The following is a 21,713-nucleotide window of genomic DNA, read 5'->3' as shown; positions in this document are numbered from 1 at the left end:
AGGTCAAAAGCCAGGAGATCAGTATATTGGAAAGTACAAGGAAAAAAATCTTGGTCTCTGGAAAAACAGGCAGAATAGCCTAGCACTGAGTTAGAGGACTGTCCAGGCTTTATATGCCCATAAGAATCAGGAACGCCCCCTGCTGCCATGGAAACATGGAAGCTAAAACCTTAGGAACCAATAGGAGATTCAGCTGACAGGGAAGTAATCTCTGAACTCTTCCTGCGCTGCCATGACACCAGGAGAACTTGTGCATGCCCCCAGTGTGCACGTACGACCCGGTACCCGTGCCAACGCCTGCATGAACACTGAGCCACTGGATTCAGTGACCCCCAGGTAAGGGAACCCCTCCCGGTTTCGTGACAGTGAAGAACATTAGAATGTGAACTATTCATATTTTCATGCCAGGTTAGCGCACATGTGAATATGGGATCAGGTTTGCGAACAAGTGGGCTGTTAGGTTCTTTTTCCACTTTTTTTGCTTCATTGACTTCTATGGTGGAATAGGTTTGGCTTTCTGCGTGCGTTGGGTTAGCGCGAGAGTGATATCTTTTTACTTTCAACTCATAATACAAACACAATAGTTTACTTGTAGCACAATTAGCACTCCGGTGAAAGCGATAAATAGTGCTCCACTATTAATCTTGCTCTAAGTGAGAGGAGTTATTAAAAAACAGTTTTAGTATGTAAGGTGTTAATGCATTCAAAACATTTTCACACTCACATCTAGTATGTTAATGTATTGTTCCTTTAAATACCCAAAATAACCAGGCTATTATTGAATCCCAAAATGGTGATTTTTTTCCCTGTAACTATCTATTGGCCATTCCAAACTGATGTAGAGTGTCCAGATATCAGCAAAGAAAATTGGAATGTTGTTTTTTGTCTTTTTATTTTAGTAAATATACAAGTTCGGTATAGTGGAATTTATTCATATTTTCAAACTTTATTATGAGTCCTCTCACATATATTTAAATCATTCTTGTTAAAGTGATAGTAAATTCTAGCGTTTTTAAATGCTAGGATTTTTCCAGTGGAACAAATAAAGGGGACTTTCAGTCATGCCTCAGGCAGCCAACGGCAGGACCCTATTTTGCTGTCAGGTGATCTTAGCAAATAGCGTGCTAGCTACCCGGCATAATGCCATCTGGCCCGCATGGCTATTGGCTAAGAGGTGGAAATGTCACCTAACAGCAAAATAGAATTCTGCCGTCTGCTGCCTGATATGTACGTATGCCACAGAGAAACAGTAATAACTTTTGCTAGAAGCATTTTTGCTAATGGAAGTATATTGCAAAAATGCTCCTATTTCACATTGAAATGCATCTGTCTCTCTAATTACTTACGCTGACTATAATTTTTAAAGGACAAGTAAGTACAGTAGATTTCCATAACAAATACATGATAAAAAGACAATGCAATAGCACTTAGGGGTCAATTTATTAAACGCCGGGAGGATATGATTCGCTATAGTGAACCATGTCCGCCCTGCATCACAAAATGCAGACAGCATACGCTGTCTGCATTTAACATTGCACAAGCATTTCACAAGAAATGCTTGTGCAATGCCGCCCCCTGCACATTTGGCCACTAGCAGGGGGTGTCAATCGGCCACTAGCAGGGGGTGTCAATCTTCTCTATCGTATCTGATCAGGATGATTGCGTCCGCTGCTTCTCAACTTCAGTTTCCGGATCGCCGGAAACTTCGGGCAGATTATGCAGCATCCACTTCTTATTAAAAATGCTCCATAGTCTGAACTTCATGTGAGTAGTAGATGTTTTTCTGGCAAATTGCAAAGTAATATCTATTTCCACTCCTCCTGTATCATGTGACAGCCATCAGCCAATCACAAATGCATAAACGCATAATCTGTGAATTCTTGCACATGCTCAGTAGAAGCTGGTGACTCAAGAAGTGTAAATATATAACGATTATGCACATTTTGTTAATGGAAGTAAATTTGGAAAGTTGTTTAAAATTGCATGCTCTATCTGAATAATGAAAGTTACATTTTGACCTGTGTGTCCCTTTAAATCGCTGTCTATGCTAGGATAATACCGTTGTAATGGCTAATGTAATCACAGGAGAATATAAAGCTATCAGCTTTTATTTTATAGTTCAAGATAAACTTTCATTGCCATAACAACCCAGGTGAAAAGAAATGTCTTTCTTGTCTGAGTTCACCTCAAGTCTTATAGACAGCAGACTGTATGCAAGTGACATCAGCGGAAATTTGACTGGCCACAGAGGTGGGGGTTGAGAGATGGGCATTACTGTGTGTGCAAGTATAAACGCAATGACGGGGAAAAAAGTGCCTTGCATGAGCTCTGCTCTATAAAAGAGCCAGCAACCGTGAGCTTCTAATCCTGTATCTTGGTAACAGGGCTTCAGCTAACACTGTGAGTAGGAGGGGAGGGGCCTTTGAAGACTTGGCTTTCTCAATATCAGCAGCAGAACACTCCGTAGCTGCCACTGCAGTGCTTTTTCCTTGGGTTTAAACGAGAGGGGAAAAAAAAAGTATATTGTTATGATTTTTACAGTTCAGCTGGAGGATTATGTCGTAGAAACAGAAGGGCGGCAACCTAGTATGGTAAGATAAACAAATAAACACACAAAAACTCTAAAGAGTTTATTCAAACTGGCTTATTTTTATTTATTCTAGGGCCCAGTTTAAGACCATATTGTTTTCTTGTTGGCAAGTGAAATTCTTGGGTGTGACACAAAGACAAAATTAAACAAAAGCAGCCGTTTGTTTGTCTTTGTGCACAGATATTTTGACTGATGTTGTGACTATTTTTTTTTTATTATTTATCCACAGGTTTTTTTTTATATTATCATTAAGATTGATAAGCTTTTGATCTCCGTTACCACTAATGGATGTCAATATTACTTTACTATTTGTGAACAACTTTACTTTATTTATATACATATATACACACACAGTATATATAATGTGTTTCCCTCAAATTAGTTGTTGATACAATTCTAAAATTTGTTTTAGATACGTGTTTGAGAAATATATAGCAAGCTTGATTCTAAAATTGTTACTGAACTACAATGTGCAGCTGGCCTAGAAAGATATTCATAGAGAGACCTAGTATAGTACCTAGTGTAACTTGTTAGGAATGTAAAAGTCAAATGTAAGAAGGCATTAAGTTTCTCTCTGCTGTTTAATTTACTTCAGGCCAACACAGTATTGTAGTTTAACTCTTAACAGCTAAAACTGTTAAAGTCCAGTGAATTATAATGTAATAAATAAAAGCCAAATGATGATAAAATGGTTTACAAAACGTAAGTACAGCATACTTGCCAACGGTCCATCCCTCCTGTTCCAGAGTGAGGTAGGTATGTAGTCCCGGACGAGTAAGAAATTTAACTTTTTCCTATCTTTAGCATTGAGTGAACTAGTAACTTTTTCGTTTTGGGCTAGAACCCCAGACTAATCAACTTTAGGTGTATATACATACGTACATACGGTGAGTGTGTGTATGTACGGAGGCAAAAAAGATAGTGAAGATGAAGAATTACAGTGCATGCTATATATGTTCAATGCAGTGACTCCGCACTTTGAGGGGATTTATGATCATACATCGGGCTTTACCCAGAGCCGCTTGGGTAATGTCCGTTTTACCCCAGGTAATCCTAGGATTACCCAATATCTGACTTTAGCCGCAATATATATATATATATATATATATATATATATATATATATATATATATATATATAGATCGTCTGGGGTTGCTGTGTTCCTTGTTCAGATTTGAATTGCCTGGTATTTTGGTGCTGGACTGACCGTAATAGGCGGGATCAGACTGATATACTACAGGAAAGTTTTACTCTTTGAAAAGCATTACTGGGCTAAAAAGCTGCACCCAGGTGGTAAATCGCCATAAAACAGGCTAACAATGGTATTGAGACAGTTGTTTGTTCCTGTGAGTGCACTTCTCTGTGTGTGTGTGTGTGTGTGTGTATATATATATATATATATATATATATATATATATATATATATATATTTACTATTTTTTTTAAATTTTATTTATTGTGGCATCTGAATGTACAGAAGAAGATTTTAAAGATTTAATTCTGTGAACAGGTAACATATTAGAGTGAATAATACAATATTTAATATTGTTGTTATATTGAATGCAATTTACAGTGGGTGTTTTGTGGTGAAGCAAATCAATGGATACTGTCAGTGGGTGTGGTCGGTTAAGTAACCTGCACACTTTCATAGTAACATTTTATAGTAACAACTGTAAGTACTGCAAAATATTTATATTTTTTTACTTTACAATATCGTTTTATTTCAGTATGTAGCAAAAATGGGGCATGTTTAGTTTCACCATGTTTATAAGTCTAATCTAACTTGACCCACTTTTTCTGAAACAGATTCAACCAGTTGGCACCATGAGACAGGTAAAATATTTTTAAATCCAGTGGGTTGTTAAAAGGTTGTGGTAAGGATTAATAGAAATTATGGAGATGAATTGTAGCTGTGAGGTTGTGGTAAGGGTTAATAATGGTGTGGCTTAATTTAAGCAACTCAGTTAAGATCTAGCCTAATAGCGCAGACATGTTGCACTAAAAATGATCATCTCGGCAACAGTAGCACAATTTGCTACATGCACGACTATATTATTATTGTTATTGCATACATGAAATTTTCCTAGAAACTTAAAATCGAATGTGATTAAAATGTTTTTTTTTATGTACAGTATTTAATGCTTTATAGCATAGATTACAAGTCGAGCACAACTGATTTTGAGAGGGGGCTGTATTTTGCAGTCAGCATTATGCAAACAATAATTATCAAGTATTACAAGTTTTTGGTTAAAATGTGTAAAACATTTTTAATTTATCCGAATACTTATATCGCGGGTCCTATAGTTTCAGCTGGAAACGTTAGTAGCCCAATCATTATGCTCATATTAGCATAGTTGCCAACTGTCCTGTTTTTTTTTACGGGGATAGTCCTTTTTTGGGGGGGTCATGTCCCCAGCATTTTAAAGTGACAGTAAATTCTTTCATGATTCAGATAGCACATACGATTTTTAAATGTTGAAAAGCAACAATGTACTACTGGGAGCTAGCTGCTGACTAGAGACTGCACATATATGCCTCTTGTCATTGGCTCACAAAATGTGCTCAGCTAGCTCCCAGTAGTGCCGTGCTGCTCCTTCAAAAAAGATAATTAAAGTGAATGTAAACTTTCATGAATTAGTGCCCGGTTTTTAAAAATACATTAAAAACAGGGGCACTTTCATTCATGACAGTTTACATTGCAGCGTATTTATACAAATACTTACCTTTCTATTAAGAAAGCTCCTCTGTACTTACCTCAATGATGAAACCGGCTTCCTCCATTCATGGCTTCCCCTCCAGGAGCGTCCATCTCGTGAGGCCACGCCGTGACTGGAGGAAACAGGTTTCGTCATTGCTGTGTAAGTACTTAATGAGAAGCGGGCGGGGGATTGCTGATCCGGCTTTCCTAAAGAGAAAGGTATTTGTAAAAATACACTGCAATGTAAACTTTCATGAATGAAAGTGCCCCTGTTTTTAATAGTATTTTTAAAAATTGGGCCACTAATTCATGAAAGTTTACATTTACTTTAAGCAAATTTGTAAAACGGTTATACCCTGTATTATCAGAATCAGGTAATAAAAAAAAAAATTAAAAAAAATAATTTGCCTTTAAATCTGTACCCTTGTTCAATTTAGTTTAATATTGTTGTTACCAGTCACATTGCTTATATTATGTTTTCTCTGTAGTCCTCTTCATCTGTGGTCATCTGAAATGTAGTGGACGGGTGTGAGGTAAGGGGAAGCCTTCGAGATGTGGTATTAAAGGGACACTAAACCCACATTTTTTCTTTAATGCTTCAGATAGAGCAGCAATTTTAAGCGACTTTTTAATTTACTCCTATTATCAATTAGAAAGTTGCTTAAAATTGCTATCAGTAATTTACTCTTATCAAATTTTCTTCATTCTCTTGGAATCTTTTTTTGAAAATCCGGAATGTAAAGCTTAAAAGCTGGCCCATTTTTGGTTCAGCACCTGGGTAGCGCTTGCAGATTGGTGGCTAAATGTAGTGTGTGTATCTTTGCATGTGTGTCAACTGTGTATATCTGTGTTTTTTCTTTTTCATTGTGTTTCTGTGGCTGTTTGAGTGTGTGCCTGCGTGTTTCTGTGGGTGTCTCAGTGTGGGTGTTAATTTCTGTGGGTGAGTGTGTGTCTTAGTACATCTGTTTTTCTGTATGTGTGTTTTTTGTGTATGTGTCTTTAAGTTTCACTACACTCAAGAACACACACATTTTAGTCACTCGGACAAAATGTGCACAGGTCAAAGGGGGGCCTTGATCAATGGTTCAGTAAGAAGCCCAACAGAAAATGTGGGTTTCATGTCCCTTTAATATATTCTACTTTATTATGTTATATATTCAGAAGACATTAGCTTACTTTTTTTTTTTATAATCAGCTTTATTTGAGAAGAAAACAAAAGATTACTTTAAATACATAAATATCATAGATTATATAGAAGATATCATTAGAACATAGCTGAACTTACATTTTTGTTCAATAAAGAGAACAAAATAACATAAAATTGTTATAGTAATCTTCTCAAGACCCTCATCGGTTCCTGTCTATAAACTAGCTTTGTAAAGCACAATTAGGTCCCAAATGATCCATTCTTCATATGGCCTTGCTCCCATAAAGTGACCACTATCTGGGACTTACAAGTATCCCACATTGTTCTCATTTATAGATAAATAGGCCCTCTTTTATATTTAAAGGGGCACTAAACCCAAACATTTCTTTCATGATTCAGATTCAGATTCAGAGAATACAATTTTAAACAACATTCCAATTTACTTCTATTATCTGCTTTACTTCATTCTTGAGCTATCCTATAGCAATGCACATGGGTGAGCCAATCACATGAGGCATCTATGTGCAGCCACCAATCAGCAGCTACTCAGCCTATCTAGATATGCTTTTCAGCAAAGGATATCACGAGAATGAAACAAATTAGATAATAGAAATAAATTAGAAAGTTTGTTTAAAATTACGTGCTCTTTTTCTAAATCTTGAAAGAAAAAATTTGGGTTTCATGTCCATTTAATTCTTCTAGACCTAAGGTGTAATGAAATTAGTGTAGTCAATTAGCAACTGTGGGGGAGATCTTTATTTTTCCAGTTTGTTGCTAGAAGGGCTTTTATGCAATTGCTGGCTGTAAATTAAAAAAAGGTTACTTTAAGTGTGGGTAATTTAGTAGGGGTCTTGTTAAACAGCTACAAGCTAGGTGCGGCTGGTGGGATAACTTCTATCAGTTTAGATGTTTTAGCTGCAATATTTTCCCAATTGGGATGAATGATCGGGCATTGCCACCAAATGTGTGACGTGGCCAGAAAATGCCTTGCATCTCTAGCATTTGTCACTCGCAGAAGGAAATAATGTATTCATTCCAAAGGGGGCAAGATACCACCTTTGTATTCATTTCATATTTAATTCAATTAATCTGTTGGAGACTGACACCTTAGAGATATTTTGAGTCATATCAATTCCCGTTATGTCAATGTTAAGCTTTTTGCTCTAACTTTATATATAGGAGCCGAATTATCAAGCTCCGAATGGAATGCCCCTATTTCCGTGGGAGCCTTCAGGCTCGCCGGAAACAGTAGTTATGAAGCCGTGGTCTAAAGACCGCTGCTCCATAACTTGTCTGCCTGCTCTGAGGCTGCGGACATCAATCAGCCCGATCCTATATGAGCAGAGCTGATTGACATTAGAAGTAAAAAAGAGGGCGCCACATAGCGTGATACTGATTGACACCCCATGCTAGCGGCCGATTGGCTGCAAATCTGCAGGGGGCACCATTGCACAAGCAGTTCACAAGAATCACATCACATTTATTGATGTGTGGCGGACATGATACGCTATATCGTATCATGTCCGTCCGCACTTTAATAAATCGGCCCCAATAAATCGGCCCCATAGTATGGTACAAAACCTTGCAGGATTAGCTGTAGTAACGACTAAGATAAGGAAAGAGTCTATCTAATAGGAGGAGACTTAAAGGGATACTGAACCCAATTTTTTTTTTATTTCGTGATTCAGATAGAACATGCAATTTTAAGCAACTTTCTAATTTACTCCTATTATCAATTTTTCTTTATTCTCTTGGGCCTAGATTTGGAGTTCGGCGGTAGCCGTCAAAACCAGCGTTAGAGGCTCCTAACGCTGGTTTTGGCCGCCCGCTGGTATTTGGAGTCAGTGATTAAAGGGTCTAACGCTCACTTTTCAGCCGCGACTTTTCCATACCGCAGATCCCCCTACGCCATTTGCGTAGCCTATCTTTTCAATGGGATCTTTCTAACGCTGGTATTTAGAGTCGTTTCTGAAGTGAGCGTTAGAGCTCTAACGACAAGATTCCAGCCGCCTGAAAATAGCAGGAGTTAAGAGCTTTCTGGCTAACGCCGGTTCATAAAGCTCTTAACTACTGTACCCTAAAGTACACTAACACCCATAAACTACCTATGTACCCCTAAACCGAGCTCCCCCCACATCGCCGCCACTCGATTAAAATTTTTAACCCCTAATCTGCCGACCGCCACCTACGTTATACTTATGTACCCCTAATCTGCTGCCCCTAACCCCGCCGACCCCTGTATTACATTTATTAACCCCTAACCTGCCCCCCACAACGTCGCCGCCAGCTACTTAAAATAATTAACCCCTAATCTTCCGACCGCAAAGCGCCGCCACCTACGTTATCCCTATGTACCCCTAATCTGCTACCCCTAACACCGCCGACCCCTATATTATATTTATTAACCCCTAATCTGCCCCCCTCAACGTCGCCGACACCTGCCTACACTTATTAACCCCTAATCTGCCGAGCGGACCTGAGCGCTACTATAATAAAGTTATTAACCCCTAATCCGCATCACTAACCCTATCATAAATAGTATTAACCCCTAATCTGCCCTCCCTAACATCGCCGACAGCTACCTTCAATTATTAACCCCTAATCTGCCGAGCGGACCTCACCGCTATTCTAATAAATGTATTAACCCCTAAAGCTAAGTCTAACCCTAACACTAACACCCCCTAACTTAAATATAATTTTAATCTAACGAAATAAATTAACTCTTATTAAATAACTTATTCCTATTTAAAGCTAAATACTTACCTGTAAAATAAATCCTAATATAGCTACAATATAAATTATAATTATATTATAGCTATTTTAGGATTTATATTTATTTTACAGGCAACTTTGTAATTATTTTAACCAGGTACAATAACTATTAAATAGTTAAGAACTATTTAATAGTTACCTAGTTAAAATAATAACAAATTTACCTGTAAAATAAATCCTAACCTAAGATATAATTAAACCTAACACTACCCTATCAATAAAATAATTAAATAAACTACCTACAATTACCTACAATTAACCTAACACTACACTATCAATAAATAAATTAAACACAATTCCTACAAATAAATACAATTAAATAAACTAGCTAAAGTACAAAAAATAAAAAAGAACTAAGTTACAGAAAATAAAAAAATATTTACAAACATAAGAAAAATATTACAACAATTTTAAACTAATTACACCTACTCTAAGCCCCCTAATAAAATAACAAAGCCCCCCAAAATAAAAAATGCCCTACCCTATTCTAAATTAAAAAAGTTACAAGCTCTTTTACCTTACCAGCCCTGAACAGGGCCCTTTGCGGGGCATGCCCCAAGAATTTCAGCTCTTTTGCCTGTAAAAAAAAACATACAATACCCCCCCCCAACATTACAACCCACCACCCACATACCCCTAATCTAACCCAAACCCCCCTTAAATAAACCTAACACTAAGCCCCTGAAGATCTTCCTACCTTGTCTTCACCATCCAGGTATCACCGATCCGTCCTGGCTCCAAGATCTTCATCCAACCCAAGCGGGGGTTGGCGATCCATAATCCGGTCCAGAAGAGGCTCCAAAGTCTTCCTCCTATCCGGCAAGAAGAGGACATCCGGACCGGCAAACATCTTCTCCAAGCGGCATCTTCGATCTTCTTCCATCCGGAGCGAAGCGGCAGGATCCTGAAGACCTCCAGCGCGGAACATCCATCCGGACCGACGACTGAACGACGAATGACTGTTCCTTTAAGGGACGTCATCCAAGATGGCGTCCCTCGAATTCCGATTGGCTGATAGGATTCTATCAGCCAATCGGAATTAAGGTAGGAATTTTCTGATTGGCTGATGGAATCAGCCAATCAGAATCTAGTTCAATCCGATTGGCCGATCCAATCAGCCAATCAGATTGAGCTCGCATTCTATTGGCTGATCGGAACAGCCAATAGAATGCAAGCTCAATCTGATTGGCTGATTGGATCAGCCAATCGGATTGAACTTGATTCTGATTGGCTGATTCCATCAGCCAATCAGAAAATTCCTACCTTAATTCCGATTGGCTGATAGAATCCTATCAGCCAATCGGAATTCGAGGGACGCCATCTTGGATGACGTCCCTTAAAGGAACAGTCATTCGTCGTTCAGTCGTCGGTCCGGATGGATGTTCCGCGCTGGAGGTCTTCAGGATCCTGCCGCTTCGCTCCGGATGGAAGAAGATCGAAGATGCCGCTTGGAGAAGATGTTTGCCGGTCCGGATGTCCTCTTCTTGCCGGATAGGAGGAAGACTTTGGAGCCTCTTCTGGACCGGATTATGGATCGCCAACCCCCGCTTGGGTTGGATGAAGATCTTGGAGCCAGGACGGATCGGTGATACCTGGATGGTGAAGACAAGGTAGGAAGATCTTCAGGGGCTTAGTGTTAGGTTTATTTAAGGGGGGTTTGGGTTAGATTAGGGGTATGTGGGTGGTGGGTTGTAATGTTGGGGGGGGGGGGTATTGTATGTTTTTTTTTACAGGCAAAAGAGCTGAAATTCTTGGGGCATGCCCCGCAAAGGGCCCTGTTCAGGGCTGGTAAGGTAAAAGAGCTTGTAACTTTTTAAATTTAGAATAGGGTAGGGAATTTTTTATTTTGGGGGTCTTTGTTATTTTATTAGGGGGCTTAGAGTAGGTGTAATTAGTTTAAAATTGTTGTAAGATTTTTCTTATGTTTGTAAATATTTTTTTATTTTCTGTAACTTAGTTCTTTTTTATTTTTTGTACTTTAGCTAGTTTATTTAATTGTATTTATTTGTAGGAATTGTGTTTAATTAATTTATTGATAGTGTATTGTTAGGTTAATTGTAGGTAATTGTAGGTAGTTTATTTAATTATTTTATTGATAGGGTAGTGTTAGGTTTAATTATAACTTAGGTTAGGATTTATTTTACAGGTAAATTTGTTATTATTTTAACTAGGTAACTATTAAATAGTTCTTAACTATTTAATAGCTATTGTACCTGGTTAAAATAATTACAAAGTTGCCTGTAAAATAAATATTAATCCTAAAATAGCTATAATATAATTATAATTTATATTGTAGCTATATTAGGATTTATTTTACAGGTAAGTATTTAGCTTTAAATAGGAATAAGTTATTTAATAAGAGTTAATTTATTTCGTTAGATAAATATTATATTTAACTTAGGGGGGTGTTAGTGTTAGGGTTAGACTTAGCTTTAGGGGTTAATCCATTTATTAGAATAGCGGTGAGCTCCGATCGGAAGATTAGGGGTTAATAATTGAAGTTAGGTGTCGGCGATGTTAGGGAGGGCAGATTAGGGGTTAATACTATTTATGATAGGGTTAGTGAGGCGGATTAGGGGTTAATAACTTTATTATAGTAGCGCTCAGGTCCGCTCGGCAGATTAGGGGTTAATAAGTGTAGGCAGGTGTCGGCGACGTTGTGGGGGGCAGGTTAGGGGTTAATAAATATAATATAGGGGTCGGCGGTGTTAGGGGTAGCAGATTAGGGGTACATAGGGAGAACGTAGGTTGCGGCGGTTTACGGAGCGGCAGATTAGGGGTTAAAAAAATATGCAGGGGTCAGCGATAGCGGGGGCGGCAGATTAGGGGTTAATAAGTGTAAGGGTAGGGGTGTTTAGACTCGGGGTACATGTTAGGGTGTTAGGTGCAGACATAGGAAGTGTTTCCCCATAGGAAACAATGGGGCTGCGTTAGGAGCTGAACGCTGCTTTTTTGCAGGTGTTAGGTTTTTTTTCAGCTCAAACAGCCCCATTGTTTCCTATGGGAGAATCGTGCACGAGCACGTTTTTGAGGCCGGCCGCGTCCGTAAGCAACTCTGGTATCGAGAGTTGCATTTGCGGTAAAAATTCTCTACGCTCCTTTTTTGGAGCCTAACGCAGCATTTGTTTGAACTCTCGATACCAGAGTTAATTTTATGGTGCGGCCAGAAAAAAGCCCGCGGAGCGTTAACAGCCCTTTTACCGCCGAACTCCAAATCTAGGCCTTGGTATCTCTATTTGAAAAAGCAGGAATGTAAGCTTACGAGCCGGCCCATTTTTGGTTCAGCACCCTGGATAGCACTTCCTGATTGGTGGCCTGCATTTAGTATCCCTTCAAATAAAAGTAAAATTGAATGTGCAAATTCATATAATTTTTTTATATAGAGTATTTTAGGTAACATATTTCTAGAATGGAATACGGGAAAAAACGTAATTTCTTTTTAGTGTATATTAAAAAACACAAGATGTGCATTCGGCAGTTTCGTTAGCTGCCATATTGAGAAGATTGCTGTCTCTCACTGCATTCTGATTTTTTCGGTGAAGGATTTTTTCTTGTGAAAGTGCAACACATCTAAGTGTATTGCATTTTCACAAGAAGAAATCCGTCTCTACCACCTCCTGCATTCATCAGCTAACAAAACTGCCAAATGCACATCCCTAAAAAAACTTCTAAGGGCCTAACGATCAAAAACGTGCTGGCCACTACTGTTTTTTTAGAAGGCTCACTACGTGGAGAGTGGTCACACATTTGCCCCCGAGTGACAGGTAACTTAGGGATAATTATAGATGACCTTACCTATCCTTTCACCCCCCCTTCCTTTTTCTTTTTTTTAAATCCCCCCTCTCACTCTCACTACCTGGGTCCCCGTCGCTGGAATCGATTGCAAATAGAACTCTCACCAGTTATGTTACACAATCTAACAGGAAACTTGCTGATATTTGTTGTTGAGTTATTGTTTCATTTCTGTTTATTGTTTTAAATTTATATATAATATAAAACCTTGCAAAGTGACTGTAAAACTCAGACTGACTAACAGGGATAGGCAAGGTGTCCGTACACGGACACTGGTGTCCGTGACTGGCCCTTGCAGTGTCCGCCGCCCATTTTGCTGTGGGGAGGGAGGAGTAAGATAGATGAATACTGGTCCTGACTCCTCCTTAACACATGCGGCGCCACGTTTTGCAGGGTTGTGGCCACTCCCACATGATGCCGCTTAGTACTAGAAAATGACTCTGAGTGAGACAGAGAGAGAGGGAAGATTCAAGAAGCAAGCTGCCACTGTGTCCCTGGAGCTTTATATGCAAAGGTAAAGCACTTTAACCAGCACCTGAGGTTTATTATAAGTAGTATTTAAATAGAAAGAAAAGATATAGTAAGGTTGTGAATCATAACCTTAGTATATCTTTTCTTTCTGATTAAATAATAGGAAAGGGAAAATATTTAGTGAGAATAAAGTTAGTGGCTTGTCAAGAGACTGCTAGCAATATTGGGTGATAAGTTATGGAATAAATAAAGCCTGAGTGAAATACTGGATGTGTATCTTCTGCATCTGTATAACACCCAGCTATATACAAAGACACAGAAGTGACACTGGCACATGTATATAGCCAGACAAGGGCTGGTTATAGGATCAGTGGTATCTGCATCAGTATAATAAAATTCAGCACTAAAAAATAATAGTTTTAATTGTAAATGTACCTTGGTGTCCTTCACTAAAGGTCTTTACTTTAGAAAATGTCCGCCGCAGCCTTGGCTCATGCCTATCCCTGCTGACTAAGTCCGGCCACACCTGTGATAATAAGATGACTACTATTTGACCAATGCACACTGCGCAATGTAATGTATCTCTTATTGACTCTCATGTATTTTTGCAAATCCTCTTTCAATAAAAATAATTTAAAAAAACAAAAGGTGTTGGCATGGAGAGAAAGCATATAAAATCTTTGAGGGCTTTTTTTGAGAATGATATTGAATTGTACACCTCCTTCTAATCCTACAAATATATATAAATTGCACTAAATGTAAAATTTGCCTTTGAATTTTTTTTAAGAGACCTTGCAGTACTGATGAGACTGTTTAGATCAGAGGGGAGAGCTATAGATTATCGGACCCTAATGTAGAAGAAAAAGTACTTTTTTAAATGAATACTTATACGTTTTTACTAATGCTAAATAATAATTTATATCATAATACAGTATTTCATATACTGTATGTATATTTATAGAAAAGCACCATATATGCATAGCTATGGGAGTGGGGCAATAGGTTGAAAATATCCCTCCCCATTTAATGCTTGAACATTTATAGTACAAAAATCCATACCTCAGCCCCTTGCAACCTAAAGGTTTATATGAATCTTCTCTTTTTAATGTAATAAATAAGGGAGATCTCTTAAACTATGCTTCCATCCCAATCAACATTAAAGCTATATAGACATAGCAACTCATTGCAAAGAGGAGAATCTCCTATTTGAATTGAAGGATCTTATGACCCTCTACATCCACTGTAATGTTTAATAAATTTAAATGTAAACTAATAAAAAAAAAAAATCCATGTATATTATTAATAATAATAAAAAATAATAATAATTTGTAGAGCAACAACAGATTCTGCAGCGATACATCAGTCCATCTCTCCCTCTATTTCTTGACTATGCAGCTAAAATTTAAACCATGTCTGCCTTGTATATGGTGTCAGTGTTTGGATGATACTATTGTTTTCATATTGGCTGCTAACCAATTCCTTTTGAGATGGCCTGTGTGCTTTTGTTCTGTGATTAACATATTGATTTTAAATACAAAGTCAAAATAAATCTTTCATGATTCAGAGCATGTAGTTTATAAAAGACTTTACAGTGTGCTTCTTTTATAAAATTGTGCACACATCTTTTTATATGCACACTTTACAAGGCAACAGCTCTTACTGAGCATGTGCAAGAGATCATGATGTATACGTATATGAGTCTGTGATTGGCTCAAGCCTATCACATGATACACAAGGTCAGTAAATTAAAGAAAGGTGTTTCAATTTGTTAGAAAAGAAAATCTATTGCTCATTTAAAATTTAGGGTAAGTGCGGGGGCGGAGCCAACTGTCACAGAGGAAAGACGTGTTTTTACTGAGCTCCTGAGATCTGGGTATTAAAATCTTTATCTATGGTATTTTAAGAACTTTAACACTTTATATATCAAGCTCTTAAGATGGGAGAACCTTCTGCACACCTTATTTCTATCCTGGAAGAACTGATTGTTAAAGCTAACAATCATTTTGGAAGTCTAAGAGCCAGCATTGTGGAGCTCCGCAGCCAAGATGGCGCTGCTCACCTACTCAGACACGACACCCACATGGCTGACTTGCCATCTACTCTACACTCGTCTGAGACACTGCAAGACAAGCGCACCAGTCGACATCCAGCTATAATTCTACCCGGCATCAGTCTGCCACAAACATACCTAGCTGACCGGGTCCAAATAGAGGCAGCTGTGTCTAAGTCAGCGGGACACTTACAGGCCGCGGAACAACAGCGCTCCCTGCTCCTTCACCCTCCCTGCCTAGGTCGGCTAATAACGCCAACATCCAGCATAGCAGGGACTACAGGCACCGCAGAGAAGCATCAAGGGCAACTAGAAGAGTCCCCTCGCTCACTGATTGTGACGGCCCGGCATGGAGGTGAGGATAGCCCGGAGGCCATTGGCCCCTGCATCTGCTTTATAGCTCCCAGCCAAGGAGATTGCGGGCCATCTACCCATTTGGTGCCGCTTAAACATAATTTGGGGCCACACTGCTTTCTCCCTGCGCTCAGTCCACTAGCGCACGCTCTGAGTTTGGGACAGAGAACCCGATGGCTGACTTATATGATCCCCACTGGATGGCTGAGGAGCACCTTTGATCCTGGAGGTTAACTTTCTGCTTATTATTTCGGCCTAACCACAGGCTGCCTACCGGAGGGGCTAATTTGGGTATCCGTGAACTCTTCTGTGCCCTCAGATTGCAGCGGGATTTCCCGCGATTTCAGTTCTAACACTGGCTCTCCCCAGCCTAATAAGTACCTGCTTGGTAGCTAAATCAGTGACATGAAGCAAGAAGGGAAACAGTGCAGGATCGGCTTAAATCTCATAAGGGCTGGAATCGAGTGGTAGCTAAGTACTACTCCCCCAGTGTGCCGATGTACAGATAAGAATGCACAGGTCTAATGGCAACCTTCTGGAAACTTTCTCCCTTATTGGGAACACTATGAAGTGGTCTAAAATCATTTAAAGAAACAGACACTAGCTACATGCTTATTTATGATGTATAGTGCCAGTTCATAATATTTTGTTTGATGTTGTTATTGTTGTTCGTTACACTTCCATAAGCATTCTATATTTAACTTGTTTTCAGGACAGTGGGGGTTTTTCCCAAAAGTACCTATACAGTTACTACACCCAGGAGCATATGGGCTTGGGTGTTTGAAATGTTCCACAAGCACCTGTGAGTCTTTACATCCTGATATATACTTTGCTATGGCACCTACCCTGTCATGATATGCATATTGTACTGACCTTACTTTCTAGCCTAAAAGTTCATCATAGTTTTTACTCCCTATCAGTATACTAACTTGTTTAATTCTCCTGTGTTATGACCTAATTTTTCTGCACTAGCTGAAACCATTTATACCATTTATATCTTAGTTTTAAATATATGTTTTTGCAGTGGAACGTTGTATTGCACTGCAACTATATGTATTATCTACATATATGATATTGTTTAAGACGGCGCCATTACCCCTAAATGTCCAGTAGCATTGGTGCTAGCACTAGATTGGTTATACTGCTATATTAACTAACTACATAAAAGGTCATATATTTAGCAGAATGCCACATTAAGCACTATTGATTTTCTGTGACTGATATTCTATCACTAACATAAGGTTTAGGAGTTAAACAAGACAATGGTGCCTTCCAATATACCGCAGCCTCCTTTAGTATATGGGATAAGAAACTCCGCTATAGTGTATTGGCTGGCTTTTGTACTTCAGTTTAATGTCAGCTCCTTTAACACTGCGTTGTTATACATTAACTCATGTGTATCTGAGATGATACTAAATAATAAATATAGGATATAACCTTATTGCTAGCAACCTGCAAACGGGGGCTCCTAAGCTAGATAGGCTTACTCTATATTTTTAAAACTCAGAAAGACACGCAGCATTTAGTGCAGCTTATGGCACACACATCCTCCTATTAGCAATGGGACCTGATCCCTCTTCTCATTCCCTCTTTTTGTATACTATATGCTACAGGTCAATCATGGATTGTTTGGTAGTCACTGGACCTCAATGTATAACGGACACCACTGTCCATTTTCTCGTGCATTAGTTTTCTTTTGGTGAAAATGGTCACGTATACTACTGTTGCACAATCTATCATACCACATGTCGCTCTACACTAACATGGGTAGATTATGGCCGTCATATTATACAACTGTTTAACTATTTTCTACTTATCCTAAGTCCATCTAAATCTTGGTTATATACTATATGTCTAAAGTCATAGGGTTTCACTAAGTTGGTATGCAGAGGGATGCATAATTTCCCTATAGAACTACTGTCTTAACACAAGAGGAGTACTCCTTATTCTTTTTATAGTGTTATATAGACTCAAGTCTATTCATAGACCTACAGGTATCTGTTTATGTTGGCTAATTGATATACAATTCTTGTGTTATATGCTGTCTGTTTTGTTATGGTTTCCTCATGTTTTCTAAGTCTTAGATATGCTTAAAATATTTCTCAAATGTACTAAGATAGATGGATTGTTTGCTACACGACAACACATAAGTCTTGACATATGCCAATAACTGGATATTTATACCCAAGACAACAGCTACTAGTCCAGACAATAAAGCATCTGCTCCATCTCATATAGACACATACATTTTGCAACTTAAAACAACCCTTCTGCAACCCATCTAATCCTTAGCCTATATGTAACTACAGGAGTCTTTAGTAACTTCCCCACTTAGTTTCATATATATTGTAAGGTACATTGACAATACTTAGACTTAAATAACACACGATCTCTACGATCGGGCACTTCTAAGCCCACTCCAGGCACCCTATGTTAATTACATTTATATATGGCTCCGTCCCCCCACCTCCTTTCCCTATTCGCATAGCGGTGCTTACCCGCTGAATATCCCCCTCCCCCCTATATCTCTCGGCCCAAGAGTGGCTGATTCTCATGTTAAATCTCCACAGGCTGATATTTTGATCTTAGGTAAAATACTATTAGAATGTGGAGCTCATGCGCTGATAATATAAAATGAAGTTCTATCTCATCTCGCCTAAGATATTGTCTATCTTCATATCCAGATTTGAAATATATATACATATTGCTTACTTAATAATACCTTTGTATAGACAATGTATTATTTTCTTTGTTGTAACTTTGGCCTTAGGGCGAGTCCTTGTTGTGATGATATATGCTTTAACTTCAATAAAAAAATTATTTAAAAAAAAAAAAAATTAGGGTAAGTGCAATTGCATTGTCCTTTTATAATGCACCGTCTTCACCCAGCCGGGCACAAGTTGTCCTCCATACGGCAGAAGTCTTCATCCGATTGGGGTAGAAGAGGTCCTCCAGACGGCAGAAGGCTTCATCCAGGCGGCATCTTCTATCTTCATCCTTCCAGAGCGGAGCGGGTCCATCTTCAATCCAGCCGACGCGGAGCATCCTCTTCAAATGAAGTCCTAACGAAGAATGAAGGTTCCTTTAAATAACGTCATCCAAGATGGCGTCCCTTGAATTCCGATTGACTGATAGAATCAGTCAATCGGAATTAAGGTAGGAAAAATCCTATTGGCTGATGCAATCAGCCAATAGGATTGACCTTGAATTCTATTGGCTGATTGGATCAGCCAATCGGATTGCACTTCAATCCGATTGGCTGATAACATCAGCCAATAGGATTTGTCCTACCTTAATTCCGATTGGCTGATAGGACCACTTGTGCCCGGCTGGGTGAAGACGGCTCAAGGTAGGGTGATCTTCAGTTCTTAGTGTTAGGTTTTTTTAAGGGGGGATTGGGTGGGTTTTAGAGTAGTGGTGTGTGGGTGGTGGGTTTTAATGTTGGGGGGGTATTGTATTTTTTTTTTACAGGTAAAAGAGCTGATTACTTTGGGGCAATGCCCCGCAAAAGGCCCTTTTAAGGGCTATTTGTAATTTAGTATAAGGTAGGGAAATTTTAGTATTTTGGGGGGCTTTTTTATTTTATTAGGGGGATTAGAGTAGGTGCAATTAGTTTAAAATTCTTGTAATTCTTTTTTTATTTTCTGTAATTTAGTTTATTTAATTGTAATTAATTGTAGGTAGTTTAGGTAATTTATTTAATGTTAGTGTAGTGTTAGGTGTAATTGTAACTTAGGTTAGGATTTATTTTACAGGTATATTTGTATTTATTTTAACTAGGAAGTTATTAAATAGTTAATAACTATTTAATAACTATTGTACCTAGTTAAAATAAATACAAAGTTGCCTGTAAAATAAAAATAAATCATAAGCTAGATACAATGTAACTATTAGTTATATTGTAGCTAGCTTAGGGTTTATTTTATCGGTAAGTATTTAGTTTTAAATAGGAATAATTTATTTAATTATGTTAAATTAATTTCGTAGAATTTAAATTATATTTAAGTTAGGGGGGTTAGACTTAGGTTTAGGGGTTAATACATTTATTAAAGTGGCGGCGATGTCCGGTCAGCAGATTAGGGGTTTATAATTGTAGTTAGGTGGCGGCGGCGGCAGATTAGGGGTTAATAAATATAATGTAGGTGTCGGCGATGTTAGGGGCAGCAGATTAGGGGTTCATTGGTATAATGTAGGTGGCGGCGATGTCCAGTCGGCAGATTAGGGGTTAAAAATATTTATTTAAGTGTTTGCGATGTGGGGGGCCTCGTTTTAGGGGTTAATAGGTAGTTTATGGGTGTTAGTGTACTTGTTAGCACTTTAGTTAAGAGCTTTATGTTCCGGCGTTAGCCCATAAAACTCTTAACAACTGACTTTTAAATGCGGTAGGAGTCTTGACAGGAGAGGGTCTACCGCTCACTTCTTCCAAGACTCGTAATACCGGCGTTAGGCAAATCCCATTAAAAATATAGGATACGCAATTGAAGTAAAGGGATTTGTGGTAGCCTCGAAGAAAAGTTTGCGGTACACCTGTACCTGTCAGACTCGTAATACCAGCGGGCGTTAAAAAGCAGCGTTGGGACCTCTCAACGCTGCTTTTTAAGGCTAACGCCAAATTCGTAATCTAGGCGATAGTTTCTTAAACTAGAAAGTATTCCTAACAGAACTGATCACCAGTAGAATTTGTAATAGATATGATTTTTTTTTAACGTGTAATTATTTAAAATATGAAACGTTATAGCATTAAAACGGAAATCTTTATAAGCTAACCTCTTCAAAGCACATTAGTTATTTTTTAAATCTAATAATTCTCACATAATACTTTTACTAAGCATATTTTAGATGCAGTCCTTATTTTCTTTACAAAAGATATGACTATATGATTGAGAAGGAAACAGAGCATAAATATTAAGGATGCAAATATTAACATTATTATTTCCCTATGAACGGAAAGTACAGGGGTAGACAGCACCATCCGTTGCTTGGTAAATCTACCCCCAAGAATCAACATAAATTATTTTATCAATTTAGTCTGGCTTTTCACACAAAAGGCACGTTGGATTTGGCACGAGGGAAATCTTAGTTTCTTTCATGTAATTAGCAAGAGTCCATGAGCTAGTGACGTATGGGATATACATTCCTACCAGGAGGGGCAACGTTTCCCAAACCTCAAAATGCCTATAAATACACCCCTCACCACACCCACAAATCAGTTTTACAAACTTTGCCTCCTATGGAGGTGGTGAAGTAAGTTTGTGCTAGATTCTACGTTGATATGCGCTCCGCAGCAGGTTGGAGCCCGGTTTTCCTCTCAGCGTGCAGTGAATGTCAGAGGGATGTGAGGAGAGTATTGCCTATTTGAATTCAATGATCTCCTTCTACGGGGTCTATTTCATAGGTTCTCTGTTATCGGTCGTAGAGATTCATCTCTTACCTCCCTTTTCAGATCGACGATATACTCTTATATATATACCATATACTCTTATATATATACCATTACCTCGGCTGATTTTCGTTTCAGTACTGGTTTGGCTTTCTACAACATGTAGATGAGTGTCCTGGGGTAAGTAAGTCTTATTTTCTGTGACACTCTAAGCTATGGTTGGGCACTTTTTTAATAAAGTTCTAAATATATGTATTCAAACATTTATTTGCCTTGACTCAGGATGTTCAACATTCCTTATTTTCAGACAGTCAGTTTCATATTTGGGATAATGCATTTGAATCAATCTTTTTTTCTTACCTTAAAAATTTGACTTTTCCCTGTGGGCTGTTAGGCTCGCGGGGGCTGAAAATGCTTCATTTTATTGCGTCATTCTTGGCGCAGACTTTTTTGGCGCAA

The 21,713-nt window shown here is 38.4% G+C and overlaps 1 protein-coding gene across 6 annotated transcripts in view; it reads left to right on the top strand.

The window, feature by feature from the left end:
- The first annotated feature begins 2,318 nt into the window (after nucleotides 1–2,318).
- Nucleotides 2,319–21,713, top strand: part of DUSP14 (dual specificity phosphatase 14) — a 103,235-nt gene continuing 83,840 nt past the window's right edge. For 5 of the 6 annotated variants that reach the window (XM_053706901.1, XM_053706895.1, XM_053706897.1 and 2 more), the window contains exon 1: nucleotides 2,407–2,591. The gene's annotated coding sequence lies outside the window, so the exon portion shown is untranslated. The other variant, XM_053706899.1, reaches the window with a different exon arrangement.

The sequence above is a fragment of the Bombina bombina genome, chromosome 3 (assembly GCF_027579735.1).
Source record: "Bombina bombina isolate aBomBom1 chromosome 3, aBomBom1.pri, whole genome shotgun sequence".
NCBI lineage: Eukaryota > Metazoa > Chordata > Amphibia > Anura > Bombinatoridae > Bombina > Bombina bombina.
The sequence above is the reverse complement of the archived record's forward strand: the minus strand, read 5'-3'. Positions and strand labels throughout refer to the sequence as shown.